This window comes from Oncorhynchus mykiss, chromosome 1, assembly GCF_057628025.1.
Source record: "Oncorhynchus mykiss isolate SJ-2025 chromosome 1, ASM5762802v1, whole genome shotgun sequence".
Taxonomy (NCBI): Eukaryota; Metazoa; Chordata; class Actinopteri; order Salmoniformes; family Salmonidae; genus Oncorhynchus; species Oncorhynchus mykiss.
In genome coordinates this window covers 39,417,965-39,432,564 of record NC_143022.1, presented here as the reverse complement: position 1 = coordinate 39,432,564, position 14,600 = coordinate 39,417,965, and the positions used below count along the sequence as shown (strand labels likewise).

The window sequence follows — 14,600 nt, the reverse complement described above, 5'->3', positions numbered from 1 at the left end:
AGTGTGATGGCGATTGCATCATCAGTGGACATATTGGGGCAGTAAGCAAATGGGAGTGTGTCTAGGGTATCAGGTAGGGTGGAGGTGATATGATCCTTGACTAGTCTCTCAAAGCACTTCATGATGACAGAAGTGAGTGCAATGGGGCGATTGTCATTTAATTCAGTTACCTTAGCTTTATTGGGAACAGGCACTATGGTTGCCATCTTGAGGCATGTGCTGACAACAGACTGGGAAAGGCATTGGTTGAATATGTACGTATACACACCAGCCAGCTGGTCTGCGCATGCTCTGAGGGTGCGGCTACAGATGCCGTCTGGGCCGGCAGCCTTGCGAGTGTTTAAATATTTTACTCACGTTGGCCACGGAGAAGGAGAGCCCACAGGCTTTGATAGCAGGCTGTGTCAGTGGCACTGTGTTGTCCTCAGAGCGAGCAAAGAAGTTGTTTAAGTTGTCTGGGAGCAAGACTTCAATGCTGGGCTGGTTTTCTTTTCATAGTCTGTGATTGACTGTAGAAACTGCGACATACGTCTTGTGTTTGAACAGTTGAAGTGCGATTCTACTTTGTCTCTATACTGACGCGTTGCTTGTTTGATTGACTTGCGGAGAGAATAGCTGCACTGTTTGTATTCGGTCACGTTTCCAGTCGCCTTGCCATGATTAAAAGCGGTGGTTCGCGCTTTCAGTTTTGCATGAATGCTGCCATTAACCTCTTAGAGCTCTAGGGGCGCTATTTCATTTTTGGATAAAAAACGTTCCCGTTTTAAGCGCGATATTTTGTCACGAAAAGATGCTCGACTATGCATATTCTTGACAGTTTTGGAAAGAAAACACTCTGAAGTTTCAGAATCTGCAAAGATTTTGTCTGTAAGTGCCCCAGAACTCATTCTACAGGCGAAACCAAGATGATGCATCACCCAGGAATTAGCAGAATTTCTGAAGCTCTGTTTTCCATTCTCTCCTTATATGGCTGTGATTGCGCAACGAATGAGCCTACACTTTCTGTCGTTCGCCCAAGGTCTTAGCAGCATTGTGACGTATTTGTAGGCATATCATTGGAAGATTGGCCATAAGAGACTACATTTTCCAGAGGTCCGCCCGGTGTCCTTTGTCTAAATTTGTGCGTAATCTTCAGGTGCGGGCATTTTCTCCTGGGATTCAGGAGAGAAAGCATGTGTCCAAGAACGATGTATCAATGAAGAGATATGTGAAAAACACCTTGAGGATTGATTCTAAACAACGTTTGCCATGTTTTCAGTCGATATTATGGAGTTAATTTGGAAAAAAGTTTGCGTTTTGAGGACTGAATTTATGGATTTTTTTTGGTAGCCAAATGTGATGTATAAAACGGAGCTATTTCTAATACACAAGGAATCTTTTTGGAAAAACTGAGCATCTGCTATCTAACTGAGAGTATCCTCATTGAAAACATCAGAAGTTCTTCAAAGGTAAATGATTTTATTTGAAGGCTTTTATGTTTTTGTTAATGTTGCGTGCTGGATGCTAACGCTAATGCTAACGCTAAATGCTAACGCGAAATGCTAACTCTAGCTAGCTACTTTTACACAAATTATTGTTTTCCTATGGTTGAGAAGCATATTTTGAAAATCTGAGATGACAGTGTTGTTTACAAAAGGCTAAGCTTGAGAGATGGCATATTTATTTCATTTCATTTGCGATTTTCATAAATAGTTAACGTTGTGTTATGCTAATGAGCTTGCTGATAGATTTACACAATCCTGGATACAGGGGTTTTTTCATAGCTAAACGTGACGCAGAAAACGGAGCGATTTGTCCTAAACAAATAATCTTTCAGGAAAAACTGAACATTTGCTATCTGAGAGTCTCCTCATTGAAAACATCTGAAGTTCTTCAAAGGTAAATGATTTTTTTGAATGCTTTTCTGTTTTTTTGTGTAAATGTTGCCAGCTGAATGCTAATGCTAAATGCTACGTTAGCCATCAATACTGTTACACAAATGCTTGTTTTGCAATGGTTGAGAAGCATATTTTGAAAATCTGAGATGACAGTGTTGTTAACAAAAGGCTAAGCTTGAGAGCTAGCATATTTATTTCATTTCATTTGCGATTTTCATGAATAGTTAACGTTGCGTTATGGTAATGAGCTTGAGTCTGTATTCACGAACCCGGATCCGGGATGGGGAGATCAGAAAGGTTAAACCACGGTTTCTGGTTAGGGAAGGTTTAACTTCTTGGTGAGGGGGCAGTATTTTCATGTCCGGATGAAATGCATGCCCAAATTGAACTGCCTGCTACTCATCCCCAGAAGATAAGACAATGCATATTATTAGGAGATTTGGATGGAAAACACTCTGAAATTTCTAAAACTGTTTGAATCATGTCTGTGAGTATAACAGAAATTATTTAGCAGGTGAAACCCCGAGGACAAACCATTCAGATTTTAATTTTGAGGTCACTCTCTTTTCACTGAGTTTCATTGGGAATCCAGATTTCTAAGGGAGCTTCTTGAAGTTCCTATCGCTTCCACTGGATGTCAACAGTCTTTAGAAATGGTTTGAGGTCATTCCTTTGTATAATGATGAAGTACGGCCATCTTGAACGAGGGTCATTTCAAGTGTACTGTTAGATAGAGGCGCATGACCAGAAAGCATGCTTCAGTTTGTCGTTAACTTCTTGGCGCACCCATCCCGTTAGCGGGATCATTTTTGTCAACATCCGCTGAATTGAAGAGCGCCAAATTCAAATTAAATTACTACAAATATTACATTTTCATGGAATCACAAGTGCAATATAACAATACACAGCTTAGATTGTTGTTAATCCACCTGGCTATCCAAGCGTTTATGTTAGGACATCAGAGTGCTCTTACTCCATAATATTTCAGAATACAAGCCTGAAACAATTTCTAAAGACTGTTGACATCTAGTGGAAGCCATAGGAAGTGCAATTTGAGTCCTAAGTCAATGGGTACTGTAATGGCATTCAATAGAAAACTACAAACATAAAAAATCCAACTTCCTGGACGATTTTTTCTGTTCTGTTATACTCACAGACAATATTTGAACAGTTTTGGGATCTTTAGAGTTTTTTTATCCAAATCTACCAATTGTATGCATATCCCAGCTTCCGGGCCTGAGTAGCAGGCTGTTTACTTTGGGCAAACTTTTCACCCGGAAGTGAAAACAGTGCCCCCTAACCCTAGTGAAGTTAGCTTAGTGATGAGCTTTGAGGGCACTATGGTGTATCCTATCCCCTGTGACATATCAATTTCATTACAGCAAACATTTTGGGGCGATTTGCAGTCCCTGCCACATCCAGACCCAAATATGTCTGTTGTGACAATATGCTGTGGCATGGTGCTATGCTATTGAGGTTGCTCTGAATGACAGTTCGTTGAAGATGGAAATAAAAAGGAGATCATTAAATAATATTTTTGGAATGCACTGAGAAAGCTGTGGGACTAAGGGATTTATACAAATCAGTTCAAGACAACTTGTTTATGCTGGATCAGAAAAAATGTGTATTTCAACATTTTAAATATGTTGAGTAAATTGGCCTTCTGGAATAATAAATCATGCATTCACTTGCTCCATTTTACCTCCATGGAGAAGGTTTAAGGTCACAAACAAAACTTTGAAATCCCCACTGTGTTTAAAGCGCCTCCTTTTCTTCAAATAAGGACTAAAACACTAGCAAACAGCAGATTTAGAAACAACAGAGACAACCATGTCAAAACTGACTAAATAACTAATTCTGGTTCTGCACTAAACTGATTCATCTTCCGTTCACACCCAGTGTCTGGCCTTTTAGTGCCATTCGGCGATCTATAAAGGGCCAATTAGTTGTCCCCTGGGCAGCTCGTTCACACATTCAGTACTCCGTAACCTGACACAGACATAAACGCACAACATATACTGAAGTGGACCCTCTCTCATAACCCTCTACAGAGGTGTACATTCCCGTAAGTGATGGATGGTTATCTACCAAAGCTCACACAGAAAACTTTAAATCGTGACATGTGGTCATGTGTGGTAAGTGGTACAGTGGGGCAAAAAAGTATTTAGTCAGCCACCAATTGTGCAAGTTCTCCCTCTTAAAAAGACGAGAGAGGCCTGTAATTTTCATCATAGGAACACTTCAACTATGACAGACAAAATGAGAAAAAAAAATACAGAAAATCACATTGTAGGATTTTTTATGAATTTATTTGCAAATTATGGTGGAAAATAAGTATTTGGTCACCTACAAACAAGAAAGATTTCTGGCTCTCACAGACCTGTAACTTCTTCTTTAAGAGGCTCCTTGTCCTCCACTCGTTACTTGTATTAATGGCACCTGTTTGAACTTGTTATCAGTATGAAAGACACCTGTCCACAACCTCAAACAGTCACACTCCAAACTCCACTATGGCCAAGACCAAAGAGCTGTCAAAGGACACCAGAAACAAAATTGTAGACCTGCACCAGGCTGGGAAGACTGAATCTGCAATAGGTAAGCAGCTTGGTTTGAAGAAATCACCTGTGGGAGCATTTATTAGGAAATGGAAGACATACAAGACCACTGATAATCTCCCTCGATCTGGGGCTCCACTCAAGATCTCACCCCGTGGGGTCAAAATGATCACAAGAACGGTGAGCAAAAATCCCAGAACCACACGGGGGGGACCTAGTGAATGACCTGCAGAGAGCTGGGACCAAAGTAACAAAGCCTACCATAAGTAACACTCTACGCCGCCAGGGAATCAAATTACTGCAGTGCCAGATGTGTCCCCCTGCTTAAGCCAGTACATGTCCAGGCCCGTCTGAAGTGCATTTGGATGATCCAGAAGAAGATTGGGAGAATGTCATATGGTCAGATGAAACCAAAATATAACTTTTTGGTAAAAACTCAACTCGTCGTGTTTGGAGGACAAAGAATGCCGAGTTGCATCCAAAGAACACCATACCTACTGTGAAGCATGGGGGTGGAAACATCATGCTTTGGGGCTGTTTTTCTGCAAAGGGACCAGGATGACTGATCCGTGTAAAGGAAAGAATGAATGGGGCCATGTATCGTGAGATTTTGAGTGAAAACTTTCTTCCATCAGCAAGGGCATTGAAGATGAAACGTGGCTGGGTCTTTCAGCATGACAATGATCCCAAACACACCGACCAGGCAACGAAGGAGTGGCTTCGTAAGAAGCATTTCAAGGTCATGGAGTGACCTAGCCAGTCTCCAGATCTCAACCCCATAGAAAATCTTTGGAGGGAGTTGAAAGTCCGTGTTGCCCAGCAACAGCCCCAAAACATCACTGCTCTAGAGGAGATCTGCATGGAGGAATGGGCAAAAATACCTGCAACAGTGTGTGAAAACCTTGTGAAGACTTACAGAAAACGTTTGACCTCTGTCATTGCCAACAAAGGGTATATAACAAAGTCTTGAGATAAACTTTTGTTATTGACCAAATACTTATTTTCCACCATAATTTGCAAATAAATTCATTAAAAATCCTACAATGTGATTTTCTGGATTTTTTTCCTCATTTTGTCTGTCATAGTTGAAGTGTACCTATGATGAAAATTACAGGCCTCTCTCATCTTTTTAAGTTGGAGAACTTGCACAATTGGTGGCCGACCATATACTTTTTTGCCCCACTGTATGTTGTTAGCGTTGTATGTTGTCAGCTCTGAACCCATGGATAGCTGCCATCTTCGTACCCCATGTTATAATCAAAATAGTGGACTGTAAAGCCTCAATGCTTTATGTGTGCGATGTCAGGTTTAATAAAACGTTTTTTAGGAGCATGCTTCTGGAAGATCACTGATATGTTAGCTCACGGTTATGCATAACTCTCCTGGAGTCTTTGTTTATCTACACCTATGCAGAATTCTAAATGGTGACCTTCTCTGCCTACAGGTCATCTTAGTCTGTCCACCCTGCCACCTACATCCTCAGCAGAAAACATTTTCCACTGTGTATTTACATAAGTCTGCTATGATATTTTAATGTAAGTAGGATTTTTGAGGAACACCCCTTAATTGATTAATGAGTAATTAGGATACCTGTACAAACAAGTATTGGTTTTTAGAGTATTAATGTTTCCACAACCAGCCCTAGAACAGTGCTTGGTGTAAACAACGCTGTTAGTTATCATAGCTCTTGAAGCCAAAGACGTTAGATGTAACATCTGAATGCACCGACGAGATCGATGAACAGCTGAGCAGATTAATAGAGTCTCAATGGGTAAATAAATAACCCTGAGAGCTGGGAGAAAAACAGCAATAGAGTAATTGACATGAAAACAGTGGTGGCTGTTGACCAGATGACTAATAGGTGTGTGATGTTGTGGTCAGACACCAGCTCCAGCCAGCCCCATCACATGCTGCAAGCATGTGTCAAATATTTAGAGGAATTGATTTTTAAGATGTGAAGAATCCAAACAGTCACTGGGGTCGTATTGTTAAATGTGGAGATCTCATTCTCTCCTCTTCTCTTCCCCCCTCCTTTATCTATTCTGCCATCCCCAGTCCCACAGCTCCATATTGATGAATCTCTCTCTGTGAATAACTGGGATGGCTGTCCATGTCTCTGTTACAGCCTTCGTCTTGCTACATGATGTTTATGTCTGCAGGAGCAAACGCCAATCAGTTTTTAGTCTGAAAGACTAGTCTGCCTTTCATTTCCTGCCAAAGCCCCCACTCAATGAGCCATTTGAATCAGAATGTCACATAAGCTGTATTATCCACTGTGTAGTATTTGTCTTCCACTTGATCAAAGAGATACTTGTGTATTAGACAGTCTACTTGTGTATTATACGGATGAATGCTACTTAAAAAGAGTTAGCTGTTCTGTTTACTACAGCTGACATAAAAGCACCCTGCAGACTCACCACTAGCACCAGACAATTGGTATGGGATCATAAATGGCCCAACAGGACAGGTATTGAAGTGCTTTGTCCCTCACAGCGAAACTTCATCTACCCCTGTTGTTCTGTTCCCTGCTCGCCAATCAATACTGGAAGGCCGCCAACCTGACTATCCAAAAAGCACTGACAACCCTTGCTGTGACCCAGAATCAATCAGCCAGGTTATTAATCGCTAATACTTCATAATTCCCTTCGACTGGATACAGGGCGACCTGCAGTTCTCTCCTTCTGGCATTATTGAAGGAGAAAGGGATTGCTATCGCACTCGGAATGCTCAACGATAGAAGGCAAGGTAGGGGGTAGAACATTTCAGCACAGCAATTTTCATACCGCATGTCAGGAAATTGAGTTTTTCCAACACTGGAAATAAACCATTACTTTTTGGTTGGTTGAGAGAATGCCAAGAGTGTGCAAAGCTTTCAACAAGACAAAAGGTGGCTAAGAATCTAAAATCTAAAATATATTTTGATTTGTTTAACACTTTTTTGGGTTGTCACACAAATCCATATGTGTTATTTCATAATTTTGATGTCTTCACTTTTATTTTACAATGTAGAAAAGAGTAAATATAAAGAAAAACCCTTGGATGAGTAGGTGTGTCCAAACTTTGGTACTGAATATCAGAGGAAATGGCTTTCCCTTTCATTTGTTCTTTATTTTACAGCAAGCAAACACTCAAACAAACAGGTGAGAGGCCCCATACTTGCGCACGGGAGACGCCTCATCTAATCCCGCTGTTTTTAGCTACATGGGCTTATCGCTAGGCACAGAGTGGGGCTGGCAAACAAAAGCCCAGCCGTATGTGATGCAAATGAAAGTCATAGCGAGGGGCTCTCAGCACTGTGCACTGTCTGACTGAGGTATTGTGTGCAGTCTGCTGCCAGTGAATCTCCTGAGGTTTGGCTAGAAGAGGAACGTAAGTACAGGCAGGCCATGCTACAAACGCTACCAGAGACTGTGAAGGACTACATTCTCAGCATAAGATGAGTTGGATGTATACCAATGGTGAAAATGCACTTTTATTTAAATTCCTTTCATGAAATAAAAACAATGTCAATGTGTGTTGACTTTTGTTTATATGTACAGTACATTGTACTTGTGGCTTTTAATGCAAATGTCTGTCTGCCTCCCACGCCACAATTTGATGAGCAGAGCAGAGTACATCTATTTTTGAATTGCGAGAAAAAGGTTGTCTTCAACCTAAACTATGAATGTACAATTAGCTGTCTTATCAAGCCCTCTATATTTAGTCAGAAGGACTCAATTAAATTATTCATTACGGTAATACAATGCTTAGACACATACACATGACTCTGAGTCATTAGGTCTAAAAGGTCGGCTGACTACTGTGTAATCTATTTTCATGTTCCTGGCAGTGAGTACTTATATTCCTTACCAGAACATTACTTACCTAACTGAATGTCTTGTGGACAGCAAAAGAACACGAAAGACGGCTGAGTGGCCATAAAAAATGATTTTCCTAATGTATGTCATTAACTCATGGATTTCAAATTATTCAGGGCACACATAAGACACACAGTAGAGGCCATGAGGCCACGCTGTAGAGGCCACGTTGTCTGCGCTGTAACTGAGTGATCAAATTCACAATTTTGTGAATAAGAAATTGCTTTACCTTAGTGTTAGTGTTTGCTTACTCAAGCATTTGGAGGTCAAATCCCTCCCTTTTGGGGCGGCAGGTAGACTAGTGGTTAGAGCATTGGGCCAGTGATCGAATCCCTGAGCTGATCATGTAAATATCTGTTATTTTGCCCCTGTACAAGGTAGTTAACCCACTGTTCCTAAGACATCATTGTAAATAAGAATTTGTTCATAATTGACTTGCCTATAAAAAATTTATTAATCACCTTACCTCTGGTAAGAGTCATTAAGAATCTGCATTTTAATTAAGGAATTGAGTGCGGCCCAAAAAACAAAAGCAAAATAACAGGAAAACCAGAAAACGATCCTCCAAATGTTTCAAATAATTGATTCAGAGAAACCGGCCAGGTTTCCCCACAGTTACAGCATTGGGTTCAGGCTAGGTTAATCAATCTCTGCACTGCTGAGAATGAGGATAGAAAGGCCTCCAGACAGGTGGCAGAGGTCTGGGCGTGGGCGTTGCACAAAGGCCTCTCATTATATATTTAATCCTTTATGCAATATTGACAGAGATTCAGGTGGACAGGCTGGAGAAGTGGGGTGGGGAAGTTAAAGTACCAACAGTAGTGGAGCTGAAGTTGGACGAACTCCAAATTATTTACATTCTAAAGAAGTGTTCACATTAGTGTTCACATAATGTTCACATTAGCAGGGTATGTAAGTTCTTCTAGCTAACTTATGTTTGTGTAAAGAACCTAGAAGACCCTGCCATAGCTGCAGCCGCCAAATGTTGGCAAGAAGTGAGGAGAGGAGCAGGAAGCGTGAGGCTTTGCCAGTGGTGAACGATTGCTCATGTATGAGTGCTGATATGTTACAACCGTGTCACTTATCAGTAACATAATTATACAAGAGCTAAGCTGACAGGCCAGAATATGGAAGGGGAGCAGAATGCAACAGCACTCATTAACTATGAGCACATCAGAATTTCTGCATGCCTTGGCACCGCAGTGGCTGGTGGAGGAGAGAGAATAACAGTGGCCTGAAAACAGCAGCACAGGCCAGAACACAAACAGAAAGCTTGAGATAAGCGACCACAGTGACTAAGACAGATGTACTCACATTATTTACAGTATGCAGTGTGATTCTATCAGATAAGATTCATGGTGTAGTGGAGGGATAATATTTAATGTACACCATTTCATCGGCTAACAGGTGTGCTGTCAACAAGTGTACTTCTGTAGATAAACTGGTCTTAACTAGAGCCTGCACATTTACTAAGGGCATAAATATTCTGTACCACATGCTTACCATGTCTGTGTGTATTTGTGTGCTCGTGTGCATTCGTGCCATGTTTGTCTATGTGTATTGTGTATAACATCCCTGTGTGCCCTACTGTAAGGAAACATGAAAATAAAATGGAGTTTTCAATTATGTGATATATTCACAGGTACGGAAAAAAGAAGCCGAATCCCTTTGAATTTTACTGTTGTCTCAGCAGTTTCAAAGATAGTCATGTTGATATGTTAGCTGTGAAATAGCACAGTGGTTTTCCATACAGTGTAATTGATTCTGCAGTTTTGAATAAAGCCTCTTTATTTCTGCATGGGGAAGGGGTATTGTTAAGGGGAGACAAGGGAAGCTGTAATCAAACTGAGAAGTCACTTAAACCAGATAACCTAAATATTCGACATATTCGATTACAGGCTCAAAATGGCCAGAAACAAATACTTTCTTCTGAAACTCGTCAGTCTTTTCTTGTTCTGAGAAATGAAGGCTATTCCATGCAACTACATTAGAGTGTCTAATTTGAGAAACAGGCCTCAACTGGCAGCTTCATTAAATAGTACCCGCAAAACACCAGTCTCTACTTCAACAGTGAAGAGGCAACTCCGGGATGCTGGCTTCTAGGCAGAGTTGCAAAGGAATAGCCATATCTCAGACTGGCCAATAAAAATAAAATATTAAAATGCGCAAAAGAATACAGACACTGGAACGAGGAAATCTGCCTAGGAGGCCAGCGCTGTTCTGTAAAAGGAGTAGTTCACAGCATGGTACGACATCTTCAGTTTATTGGCAATTTCTCACATGGAATAGCCTTCATTTCTCAGAACAAGAATAGTCTGACGAGTTTCAGAAGAAAGTCTTTGTTTCTGGCCATTTTGAGCCTGTAATCGAACCCAAAAATGTTGATGCTCCAGATACTCAACTAGTCTAAATAAGGCCAGTTTTATTGCTTCTTTAATCAGAACACAGTTTTCATCTGTGCTAACATAATTGCAAAAGGGTTTTCTAATGATCAATTAGCCTTTTAAAATGATGAACTTGGAATAGCTAACACAACGTGCCATTGGAACACAGGAGTGATGGTTGCTGATAATGGGCCTCAGTACTCCTATGTAGATATTCATAAAAAAAATATGCAGTTTCCAGCTACAATAGTAATTTACAAAATTAACAGTGTCTACACTTTATTTCTGATCAATTTAATGTTATTTTAATCTACAAAAAAAATGTGCTTTTCTATCAAAAACAAAGACATTTCTAAGTGACCCCAAACTTTCACACACACACACACACACACACACACACACACACACACACACACACACACACACACACACATATAAATAAAATCAATAGGACACGAGGGGGTGTGATATATGGCCGATATACCACGGCTAAGGGATGTTCTTGTGCAAAACGCAACGCTGAGTGCCTGGACATAGCTCTTAGACATGGTATATTGGCCATGTATCACAATCCCCCAAGGTGCCTTATTGCTATTATAAACTATTTACCAATGTAATTTGAGATGTAAAAATATGTGTTTTGTCATACCTGGGGTATACGGTCCGACATACAACGGCTATCAGAGAATAAGCATTCAGGGCTTGAACCACGCAGTTTTTAAATATACACACACACACACACACACACACACACACACACACACATCTAGTTGGAATCCAGTAAGTCCCAAGCCACAATGTTTTGTTTTTGTTATAGTCTCCTGGGAACCAGACTACTTCATACAAGATGTAACATTTACCAGTGAGATTCAGTGGCTTTGGTTGACACCCAAGGACATTCTCCATTTTACAATTCCTCTGGATTCAAAGCAACTGTCGTCTTCACTTACCGTCATAGTGACTGCATCTTGCACCCAGTACTATATAATTACTGCATACACATAAATCATACATACACATATCAAAGCCGGGATATACACTGAGTGTCCAAAACATTAGGAAAACCTGCTCTTTCCATGACCTACTTTGACCATGTGAATCCAGGTGAAAGCTATGATCCCTTATTGATGTCACCTGTTAAATCCACTTCGTTCAATGTAGATGAAGGGGCGAAGACAGGTTAAATAAGGATTTATAAGCCTTGAGACAATTGAGACATGGGTTGTGTATGTGTGCCATTCAGAGGATGAATGGGCAAGACAAAATATTTAAGCGATTTTGAATGGGGTATTGTAGTAGGTGCCAGGCGCATCAGTTTGATTGTGTCAAGAACTGAAATCTGTTGGGTTTTTCCATGCTCAACAGTTTCCCATGTGTTTCAAGTATGCTCATCCACCCGAAGGACATCAAGCCAACTTGACACAACTGTGGGAAGCATTGAAGTCAACATTGGCCAGCCCCCCTGTGGAATGCTTTCAACACCTTTTAAAGTCCACACCCCACGGAATTGAGGCTGTTCTGAGGACAGAAGGAGGTGCAACTCAATAAAAGGAAGTTGTTCCTAATGTTTAGTACACTCAGTGTACACAGTCAGATCCAACGGTTTTGTAACCCTTGATAAAGATGATTAAAAAAAGACTATTAAATAAATAATACAAATGTTCCACTTTTTTATTATTATATTATTTTATGCTACAATATTTTGTTTAACAAGTGAAACATTTGTTATTGAAAAGGTAGGATTCAACATTATTGGCCCCCCTCTTTTCAATAACTTGTAATACCTCACCTTGTGATTGGAGAACACATTGGGATGGATCTTATACTATTCCTCTATACAGGATCTTTCCAGATCATTGATATAATTCGTGTGCACTTATGGACTGCCTTCTTCAATTCAAACCACACGTTTTCAATGAGGTTCCAGTACATATCCTGAGATGGCCATTGCAAAATGTTGAATTTTGTGGTCAATAAACCATTTATTTGTGGATTTAGATATGTGTTTGGGGTTATTATCTCTCTGGAAGATCCACTTGTGGCCAAGTCTTAGCCTCTTGGCAAAGCCAACCAGGTTTTTGGCTAAAATGTTCTGGTACTGGGTAAAGTTCATGATGCCGTTGACCTTAACAAGAGCCCCAGGACCTGTCTGGGTTGTTGCCTTGGGTTGTGCCTTGGCGGGGAGATCTTTGTGGGCTATACTCGGCCTTGTCTCAGGATGGTAAGTTGGTGGTTGAAGATATCCCTCTAGTTCTGTCCTGCCTGTTTGGCCCTGTCCGGGGGTATCATCGGATGGGGCCACAGTGTCTCCTGACCCCTCCTGTCTCAGCCTCCAGTATTTATGCTGCAGTAATTTATGTGCCGGGGGGGGGGGCTAGGGTCATTCTGTTATATCTGGAGTATTTCTCCTGTTTTATCCGGTGTCCTGTGTGAATATAAGTATGCTCCCTTTCTTTCTTTCTCTCTCTCTCTCGGAGGAACTGAACCCTAGGACCATGCCTCAGGACTACCTGGCATGATGACTTCTTGCTGTCCACAGTCCGTCCACCTGGCCATGCTGCTGCTCCAGTTTCAACTGTTCTGCCTGCGGCTATGGAAACCTGACCTGTTCACCGGATGTGCTACCTGTCCCAGACCTGCTGTTTTCAACTCTCTAGAAACAGCAGGAGCGGTAGAGATACTCTTAATGATCGGCTATGAAAAGCCAACTGACATTTACTCCTGAGGTGCTGACTTGTTGCACCCTCGACAACTGCTGTGATTATTATTATTTGACCATGCTGGTCATTTATGAACATTTTAGCATCTTGGCCATGTTCTGTTATAATCTCCACCCGGCACAGCCAGAAGAGGACTGGCCACCCCTCATAGCCTGGTTCTTCTCTAAGTTTCTTCCTAGGTTTTTGGCCTTTCTAGGGAGTTTTCCTAGCCACTGTGCTTCTACACCTGTATTGCTTGCTGTTTGAAGTTTTAGGCTGGGTATCTGTACAGCACTTTGATATATCAGCTGATGTAAGAAGGGCTATATAAATACATTTGAGCTGTTCTTGTCTATTAATGTCCTGTATTATGTCATGTTTCATGTTTTGTGTGGACACCAGGAAGAGTAGCCGCTGCTTTTGCAACAGCTAATGGGGATCCTAATAAAATATAAAATACCAAATAAGCAGAAAAGAACCAGATAAATAAATCAGTCTTCAAAGTCAAAGTATTCAAAGTTCAATATAGGCTGGGTATCACGCAGTGCCGTTAAAATCCTGACTGTACACATACACGTGTAGGATCTTAATTTGACCTATATGCAAATTAATCCTGCAGCAACAGGATTTTAACGTTTAGTCCATAATGTTGCTTGATCCGTGGTTAGGCTATTAGATAGCCAAAATGTCAGTGAATTTCAGTACATTTATGTATATCACAAAGCTCATCTGCATTCCCGGTGCAGGAAAATTCTCAGCAACAAAAGAGTGATCAAATTAAGTTCCTATATCTGTATGAATTGTACAATTGTACATGTTATATGCACTTTATCATGTGACAGACACGTGTTGGCATTCCAAATGCAATATTCAAAGGCTATTGGTTTGTATTGTGTCTTGGTACTAATGAAGAGTTGAGGTATCATATCTGTGCTTGTTTTGTTTTTGTTTTTATTTATTGTTATTGCACAAACAGATTCCTTCGCAATAAAACTGTGCCAAGAAGTTTGTGCTTGTTTGGGAGGAGTCACATGATAGCACTCCACAAGACGTGTATTCCCTATTGAATACACTAAGGGTTGCAGCACCAGAAGACACAGTATCTATCAATAAGGCACAGTATGCACCAACAATTCCCTCTCAGCGTTGACTTCTCCCCCACAGGTGCAATGGAACTCTAGCTTTACAATATCAAGCACATAGAGAGGCTGTACAGTATGTAGTTAGT

The 14,600-nt window shown here is 40.9% G+C and overlaps 1 long non-coding RNA gene across 1 annotated transcript; it reads left to right on the top strand.

Annotated features, from left to right (window-relative positions):
- Positions 1 to 981: 981 nt before the first annotated feature.
- On the top strand, positions 982 to 14,377 carry LOC149985496 (uncharacterized). Its single transcript, XR_016494922.1, has 3 exons — positions 982 to 1,448; positions 1,817 to 1,878; positions 13,151 to 14,377. It is a non-coding gene; the product is annotated as an uncharacterized LOC149985496 (long non-coding RNA).
- The last annotated feature ends 223 nt before the right edge of the window (positions 14,378 to 14,600 follow it).